The sequence below is a fragment of the Rhinolophus sinicus genome, linkage group LG06 (assembly GCF_036562045.2).
Source record: "Rhinolophus sinicus isolate RSC01 linkage group LG06, ASM3656204v1, whole genome shotgun sequence".
Lineage (NCBI taxonomy): Eukaryota > Metazoa > Chordata > Mammalia > Chiroptera > Rhinolophidae > Rhinolophus > Rhinolophus sinicus.
Genome location: NC_133756.1, coordinates 68334268 through 68344009, shown reverse-complemented (window position 1 = coordinate 68344009; position 9742 = coordinate 68334268).

Here is a 9742-nt window from a genome sequence, read left to right as displayed (position 1 = left end):
GTGACAGACTGTTGTTTCCTCGCTCCTCCAGGTTCTCTCCCTCTTTTCTCATTCCCACTCATAGAATCAATCCTCTACCTTCAAATACTCACTAATTGGATATTTCTTTCGTTTGTTCCAGGAAGTCGTGCTTTTAAAGGTAAATTCCTTTGGTAAACTGTTTGAAATAATTCTGTGACAAGGAGAGATGGCAATGCTGTTTTATACACTGCACATAGGAAAAGAACAAGCTGATTTTCAGGGCAGTCTTCAGAAATAGAGCCAGTTTTAATAGGATTCCAACCAGTGCACTAATTAAATATTTCACAGCTCCCAAAGTTAATGTGCTAACATTGGGATTTTTTTTCCACCAAGTCATACAAATTGGCCTTCTGTAACACCATCCCCCACCTCAGCTACCCCTCCCATACCCACCCACACACATACACACTCCCTGCCACAAACTCCTACTGGCCTTTTTCTGAATGGCATTACAAAGAATTTTGTTAAAGAAAAGTCAGACTAATTGCTGCCAGAAGACCCGTCTCTCAGAGAAGTCTGGTTTTCATAAGCCAGATTTAGTAAGAGTTGTGGTTAAATCTAAGCCTAGTAGAAGGTTCTTAGGCTTTCTCAGCAAAGGAGGGAAACACTAAGAAAGAAACACTAAGTTCAGTCGAAATACTCAGTGGGGAGAGAGGGGAAGAAAATGGGGTGAGACAGAAAATCAAGAGGATTCTCTGAATTCTTGTTTTCTTCTTGATTCATTTCCTTAGAAGAGCTTTCTCCAAACTTAGTGGCACCCATTGAAATAGTTTTTTCTAAGCAGCTCTAGTTTCACTGAGTCACAGACCAGTGATTTGATTCTCTTGATGTGGCACGGCACTAACTTCCAAGAACTGGGAATTATTCTAAAGGGTATAGGAAGGGGATTTTCTAGCCCCAAGATTCTCTGAGGCACCTCCCTACTCCAGTCTTCCCCTTAGATCTGATTGAGTTAGTGGCAAAAGTCCCCTTCAGAAACACACAGGTGGATTCTTCCCTTTCTAAGCCATGTCACTGAGGAACACAAGGCTTTGCTAGAGTTTGAAGAGGCAGTGCCAGTCCAGGCTTCTCAACCTTGTAACAGAGTTAGATATCAGCGGTGTAGGTGGAATTTGGAGAGATCGGTATTTCTTTGAGTGTTTAAAAAAAAAAAAAAAAAAAAAAAAAACACCTCTAAGAATGGTCTCATTTTGAATGAGCTAGTTTAATTTTAGGTTTTCCTCTTCAGAACTTTCCTCTATTCTGTTGTTCTTGGAGCTTTTATAGGTACAGTCCTAGATGGTTAGAAGCCTCATGGAATTCATCATCTCCATATAATTGGTCTCCCCACCCCCACCTTGTTTCAGTCATCTCAAGACGCTGGAGTCACCTGCTTATGACTCGTGATGAAAGAGGAGGGAACCCATTCAGTTCCCAGCCTCCGAACTTTGTGGGACTCTTCAAGACAATTTTGGCTTGGAGAAATATCCTCAAGGTTAGGATATTCCCTGATATGCCAGAGAACAGTTTCCCTCCATGGATCCCATTATTTTCAGTTCTTCCATTTAACTGGCTATGGAAGGTGTGGGTGAGAAATAGAATATGCAAGACTATGGTCTCCCCAACTGAAAAGGTTCTTCCTGTCCTTGCCATCCTGGTGTTTAGCATTTAACTTCTTTCTCCTTCCCAAGATTACTGCTTCCTACTGAGTTCTCCCCCCTCTCCCCTCCACCCCCATCTTATTACAGGGATAAAAAGAGGATTGGAGGTGATCTTGGTTACTGTCTTTCTTTTGCTCTATAATTACAAAAAGATCATAATGTAAGCAAATGAATAAACATTTCAAAATCACTCTCCCTGTCTTTCCCCTGACAATCCCCTGATGAGGTTTAGGTATTGAAGGATGTTATCGATTATTTACTGTTTCATAACCATAACAAAGTAATTTCTTGTATATATATATGAAGTTCCCGTGTCTCATTTTCCAGTTTCCAGGCTGAGTAAGGACAGCCTTCTTCTCCCCAAAGTCCTATTATTTCCAATCCCACTGTCTGAACACTTTAGAAGACTAACGCAGCCAGTTGCCAATCACCTATTGGCAACTGTGGTCATGGAGGGTCTCACATAAAATAAGTACTGGAACCTCAACATTAACAGAAAACTTCCCTCATCCATTTGGTTAATCCAGGAGACCTCAACGATTTCATCTGGCTCTGGAAGTGGATGAAGGATAGTGGGACTGGCATTGAAAGGCCCATATGAGTGAGAAGAACTTATCACTTTCAAGCACTTCATAAGCTTCCTTAGCCTGGACATGTAAGGAATAAGAGGAAGCACCAAAAAGTCCCAGGGTGTTTCATGCCATAAACGCCTGTTGTATTCTTAGGCTGTAGAACAAGTGCGATGTCCATTTGTGTTGACTTTCTCCTCCTTGATCATCATGAAATAAATTGTTACAGAAAGCAAACAACCTAAGTCCCTTAAAATCAATCTCAAGATGAGGTGATCTGAGATTTGAAGAAAACTGTTCATTACTCTGACGTTCTCATTTTATGAACAAGCAGCAAAGCTGTGTTCCTATAATAGAACTACAATCTCTTCTGTTTGTGTGTATTTACATAATAATTGCTACACAAAATCAAACCTCATGCTTCATCTTTTGCGTTTGGCTTCATTACTTTTTTCTACAGCATCAAAAATATTATTTATATCAGCTTCTAAGGTCTTTTCCAGAGTTCATCTTTCACTCTGTCATACCTACCCCCCCCCTTTTTTTCTCCTAATCAATAAAAGTTTTTTCTCCTGTAGCTAGGAATCCAGTCAAAATATTAAATCATGAGTGTGTAAGACTTCCATATTTACCAAGAAAGTATTATCATAAGGCAGTCATCTTCAGATTCAACTTTGATTTACGCCTGTCAGAGGCCACAAACGAGAGATTGGATAGGTACATGGGAATCAGCGCTGGGGATTTTTTTTGTCAGAGCTTTTTGCTAAAGAGACTACCAATAATATCTTTTCAACAGAGTCCTTCCCTGTTCTCTGCCCATTTCGCTGAGCTTGTTTCTGCCTGTCTTTTTATCCCACTGGACTGCCCAAATACTCCACAGAGGCAGTCAATTCTGTAATTTCAAAGAAAAAAATAACTGAGATGAAACGTGTTTTCTCTTTAAGGGTGACCTTTGACCTTTCCTTTCCATACACCTGACACCAAGGGTTTTAGAAAAAGACCTGTTTGGGTCTGTAATGCTGATGTTGCTTTCTCTCTCTCTCTCTCTCTCTCTCTCTCTCTCTCTCTCTCTCTCTCCGCAAGCCCCCCTTCTCAGACGCTGAACTCAATGAAAAGTTGTTGCAATAATCGCAGCTCCGCGCTCCGCCAGGGCTGAGGGAGGCTGGCGGAACACGGAGGGTGTTTTGTTAAATGCTCCCGTCGTTCGCAGGGGCTGGGACTTGATAAAAGGAGACAGTTTTCTGAAAAGATTTGATTGAAATGGCGTGTGCCAGGGCTGATGGGAGCCAGCGAGGGACAAAGCGCCGCGAATCCATGGACACTCGAGCAATTATGCTTCCACGCTGAAGGTGGATTAGCGCGCTGGAAAGAAGCATATGTTTGGCCCGGGGCGACACTTCCCCCCGGCTGAGCTTAGAGAATGGGAGCGCGGAGAGCGGCTGGACCCGGAATATCAACTATCTGCGAAGCCCCCCTCCACAGCCCAGCCCAGCCCTACCAGTCTCCCCGCCCCCGCCCCGAAAAGTCCGAGTGCATTTTTATAAGGGGAGGAAGAGGAGGAGGAGGAGGGATCTGGGAGGAGGGAAGAAGGGGGAGGGGAAGTCCAGAGGTGCAAATGGGCCTGGGATTGGCCCGGAGCGCCACCCAAGGTTTTCATCTCGGGTCATCCTAATGGGAGACCCCTGCTTGGGTTGCATAAATACTCCCCCATAGAATTTCCCGCTGCTAAGGTAGTTCGGTGCTGGATGTTTAGTCAAACGGGTATTGGAAGGTCAACCAAATTGTTGCAATAAAACAAGGTGTTAATGACTTTTCAAAGACTCAAGTGGCTAATGGTCAACGTTGTGGTGGGCAGGCGGCTGGGCGGCTGCGTGGGTTCCCAGGCGCGCCTGGGGTCCGGGTGAAGGGAAGGCCTCGCCTCGGGAGAGGTGTCCCCGCAGTTAGACGTTTGGTGACAGGAGTTAAGAGTGAAAAGCTCGGGGAGGCCTGGTGGGAGAGAAAGGGTGCGGGTGCCGGGAGGGAAGCCCCACGCAGCTCTCTACCTGCTTAGACACCCGGGCCGGGGATGCTGAAACTTCGTGCTGCCTTGGGAGTCGTGGAGCCAGAAAGTTTCCCCGATCCTGCCTCCAGTCATTAATTAAAGCTCTGTTCCCGCGAAAAAGGCCCTTAAAACTCTGACCTGCTGACTCCCGACTCCCCTCACTGCACCGGCAAGCGCGTGAAGGGAGGCGGGAGGCGCAGGCAAGTCCCAAACCTCTTTCTCAGGGTTTAACTGCAGCTTAATTGGGTCTAACCCGGACGCGAGCGCCGGTGGCCGCCGCCCAAGCCGCCCAAACCTCCATCCCGGCTGCCCTCTAAGCCCCTGCACCCCACACCCCCGCCTCCGTCCAACTCCAGGCTCAAACCTCTCGTCCCGCATTCCATCTTCACTTCGCCCGCCTCCCACCTCCCACTCCAGGCCATCAAAATCAAGTTGCGAATTGCTTCTAATCGAAAGGGGCACGCAGGGGATTTTTTCCGGGAATTTAGCTAGGCCGGCGCCCAGGCAGGCGGGCGGGGTCCGAGGTGGGCCGGACCCGACTCAGTGAGGGGTGGGGAGTTAGCCGCCTCCTCCCGGGCGGGGGTCTTGGCTACCGGAGCTGAGATCAGGAGCTGGGACCGACTTCATGCTGTGGACAAAAGCGCAGCCGAGACTTGGGGGCTCCAAAATAGACAGGGGGAACCTAAAATAGGATTTGGTAGCTGACAAAGCAAACGGAAATTTGATCCTAGCATTAACTAAGTGCCTCAGGGGGAAAAAATCTTTTAAGCTATATTAGCTAAATTTAGGTTCACCAAATACTTCAAATATAAATATAAATAAATATCTATACACATAGGTGTGTATATTTCCCCAGGATAGCCCGAGTTTAAAAGAGTGATGAGCGGAAACAACTCAAGCGAGAACCCCGAGAGATGTGCGTCCAGACAAAACAGGGGCCCGGTGTTTTTCACTTGTAAAAGTTGAGAGTTGTGATGGACAACCCAACGGTGGGCCAAGCTAGACCACCAGACTCCACCTTTAGTTTAAGGGCTTTGTGTTTAGGGTTGTTATAGGAATTTAGTGGATGTAATATTTATTTCCATAGAAAAATCTCCCGCAGCGAAATTACAGCATAGAATCGGGCCACTTAAAAAAAATATATATCCCTCCTTGAGGTTGAAAATATTCCCACCTCTAAAGGGACGTTCGTATAGAAAGTCAAAATAATCATTAGGACGTTCCACCGAAGACATCAGACTCATTCTTGCGTTAAAAAGAGACAAAAGGAAGAAAGGAGGGAGGGAGGGGAAAGAGAGAGACAGAAAGATGAAGGAGGAGAAGGAAGAGAGGGAGGGAGGGCCGGAGGGAGGGCAGGAAGGAGGAAAGGGGGGAGGGAAGGAAGGAAAGAAAGAAGAGAGAAATTCCTGCTGTAAGTATCCTTAGGTATCCACTATAGAAAGGTTGTCTCCCTGAGCTTCCTTCTTCCCTAAATAGATTTCTCCAGCAATATGCTAAGTATTGCTCTTCTAAAAAGGACAGTATAGCACCAACTTTTATTTCACAGAGAGATCTATGAAATTAAAGTTGATGCTGTGCCATCATTTTCAGACATCAAAGATGAAAAAGAAATAGTTTTGCACATTAATAATATTTAAGTTTAGTTATAAGACTCCAGTTTCAGCCTAAAATCTTTTATTCCCTCCTTTCCTCTTTTCAATTATGATCCTAAGGAACAGAACATTAGTTTTTAAACACAGGAACTTTCCATATGCATGCATCATACAGTTTTCCATCCCAACATTCTTCTCTCTTCCCACTCTGATGACTATCCTACTGCCCTGGATACACCAGCTACTTCGTTGGGTGGAGATTTAACTTACTCATATAGTCACAATTTGATTGAAAACGTTGCTCACCTATGTCCACATGGACAAACATGAGTTTGGGCTATGCTTTCACAGAAAGAAGTCAATGTCTTGTTCAACCGTACAAGTGCTCTCTGTTTATAAATACTGCAACTCGGACTAATGCATCCCTGCCTTCAGAGAAACAGTTGAGTAAACTCCCATCGTCAATGGGGTCTTTAGTTCTAATTCGTGGTTAACTTACAAATAAAAACAAGCTTCTAAGAGGAACCCATAACGGGTCAGACTTTTTCAGTTTCTCTCCCGCGGTGTGTCACAGGGAGGACGGGATCACTAAGAGTAGTAGCAACCAACAGGAAGCTGAGATGGCATGCCTGTGCAGCAACCAAGTTTAATATTAAAAAGTATTGTTCACTGAAATTCACAAGGAAAAATATCCCTATGCAGAGGCGTGAGAACTACTATTGCCTGTTGTGCTCTGTGGATTCACTCTTCTGAGATGGGTGGTTGGGTGATATTTGGGGTTGACTTGGGTTTGTCTGTGATGGCAGGTTTTCTTCTTTTTTCTCTCCTTGCATTTTAGATTTCTTTTTGCCATCTAGCTCTAAATGATAGGGACATATGGATGTGTTTCTTCAAATGCCCAACTTGGATAATCCAGCAAATTAAAGGACAAATTTTACTACTCTTTCCTCAGGACCGCTGCCATCTCTGCACCTATAACTCAGAGAATGAAAACTGGTTATTTATGTTATACTTTCCGCCTCTTGGATCTCTGGTGAGTTGACCTGATTTTTATAGCCCTTTTACCCAAGCAATAGGGATTCTTCCCCTCACTTCACCTCCTGTCCTCCCCACCCCCATAGCTGAGTGGCTTAGGAGGAGACATGTAACTGGGATGAAGCAGCTGTTGGCTTCATGCCATCCTCTAACTTGGTTATTCTTTGGACACGTTAGGCAAGCATTAGTGATTGATAATGACGCTAATTAACCCCTTTCCTTTCCAAACAGTAAACTGCTGCCAGCAGGATGCTACAAACAATAAATATAAAACACTGCATACATCAATATCTGTTTAAAGAACAACTTCATGTGTGCACATTTAACCGTACTGCTTTCAGTTAACAATTCGCTATTTATTCAAGCACTTCTCCAAAAGTCGGAGTGGGTAGGCAGAGGAAGAGAGGGGGTTAAGAAAAGGGGCCTGCGGCTTTAAGACCACAAAATGCTGTCATACCTGTCAGCTGCAGCAAAGTTAAGCTCTAATGGAAACCATGCGTAATTTTTTTTTTTAATTTCAGGTCAATACTTTTTAAAAACTTAATTAATCCAGCTCTGTTCTTAACCTATTTAAACTTAATTCAAGGCTGATGACCACATATGATTTTTTCTTTGTGGTGGAAAACAACTCTCCTGACTGACATGGAATTACTATAAATTTACTTTTGATTGAGAAAGGAATAGGGAGACATTGTTTCATAAAGAGTGGTGAAATTTAGATTTTAAGCAGGATTTGGGGAAAACCAGGGCAAATTTGATCTGATTGTGCAGCCTAACATAACCTGAGTTGTAAAGAAATGTATATTAAGTTTGGAATTTTGATAAATGAATATTCCTAGCAAGTGAATAAAATGTATTCAATTAACTAAAACCCTGTGCACTTCTGAACTGAAGTGGAATCGACTGTAATTGATTTATTTGAAACCAGAGGTTAAGGACTGAATTAGCTAAGTACAACTGGGTATTTCAAGCCACTGACTTCTCAAATGTCAAATCCCTTCTATTTTAAATATTATTTCAGCTGCGGGGCATTGCAGTCCTGATGGTAGTTCCATCACGAACTCAAATTATATTAATATTCGATTTTGGGGAGGAAAGGGTTGGATTGTAATTTTTAAAAGGTATTGAAGAATAGAAGGGATAATGAAGGAGCATTGTGTTTCCATAAAAATTGGGCGTGGTAATTAGCATAGCCTAGCAACCATTCTTATAATTCAACTATGTATCCTAATTTGAGTTAATCCAAGGAGAATCATTGTTGTTAGTATATAAACACGTGACCTGTCCAGTAATCACCACTAATCAATGTGTTTTAGAAAATACACATTGGTCACAACAGAGAAAGCCAAACATACATATAGTCTTTGATTAGTCCCACAAATTTATTTTTAATAACCCCTGTAATCCTCTCACCCCTTAAAATATATATAAGTTCTTTTAAATTTTTTGTTAAAAAAAAGAAAAAGCAGGGGCAATATCATGATCCTCAAAATGTCCAACTACAGAATAAAAATAACTAATTCTGTGCCTTTGGAAACCATTGTTTATTATGACCTTGTAATGTTCTAACCCACTATTTCCTTTCTGTCTTTCTCAGGATGCAAGGATTATATTGGGTTCAGGTTTTCCAACATAACAAGCATCTGTAAATCCAGATATGAATGAATGGTATTTAATAAGATTGTTTTCGTTTTAAAATGAGTATTTATGGGCCGTTGGAGAAAGAGCAGCAATGTATGGCTGTTTATGAATGCGATTGTGCCTGAGGTTAGGATCCCCCCACACAATCTGAGATGCAGCCAAGAAAAACAGCCCTGATAGACAATGCTTCACTTCACCTGCTACGATGCTGTGTGCATTTCATTTCTGTCAAGAGTATGTACAGTTAGGGTTCATTCGCCTCATTATTTTGTTACATCTACGTTACACTTAACCAGTCTCTCTAGGAAATAATAAATAACCGCTTTAAAAAACAATTGCCACCTTGCATTCTGAGGATACACTCTCCATTTGAATTTTTTTTTAAACCTACTATTGTTATGAATTCTCTGGCTTTGGAAAATAGAATTTAGACTCCACCAACTCTCGTTCATCTGTTGGGATTGATTTTACACTGCCTTCCATAAGAAGATTAGAAAGCAAGAGGCTGCAAAATGGACACTGCCTAATGCTTTGCTTCCTTAGTCCTTCAGAATGTCAAACCGGATGAACAAATGTTAAATCTCCAGTATGTAGGAGATTATACCTATACCTAGACACTTTTTCTGTGACCTTTCCAATAACCCACCTCCATTTTCTTCTGAAAAAAAAAAATCATTAGAAATCCTCCTCTCTTCCAAAGCAAAGACTTTCCAAATCAGTTTACAAAAGCTCTGAATTCGCCATTTTTTATGTACAGGAAGTCCTTCTTTAAGAGCTAAGCACAAGTCCTGTTATTGTAGAAGACAGATAGGAGAGGTCTACAGAGACCCTCCCCCATTCTCTCCACCTCAGAGAACATTTTCTGTTTCTAAAAGGTCCTAGGAGAAGCCACATGGTGATAGAAAGGGGTGGGTCGGCATATAGGGGGCAGACAGAAAGGATTCTGGAAATCAACATAATTTCCCACTTCCCTCTGCTACCACAAGAGCTAGTAAGAACAGCACAGTAGTGACTCATCTCTAAATAAAATATTTAAATACATGGGCAACAATTTGCCCTCTGTCTGCCCCCAAGTACATTTTTGCCACTATTCCTGTTCTCAGGAAACTAGAGCTAGCTTTAGCTTATTTACATGTCTTAGCCACTGAGAAGCCAGAGTGATCAAGTGAAGACTGAAGTAGTATTTCCTTTGTGCTAATGAAC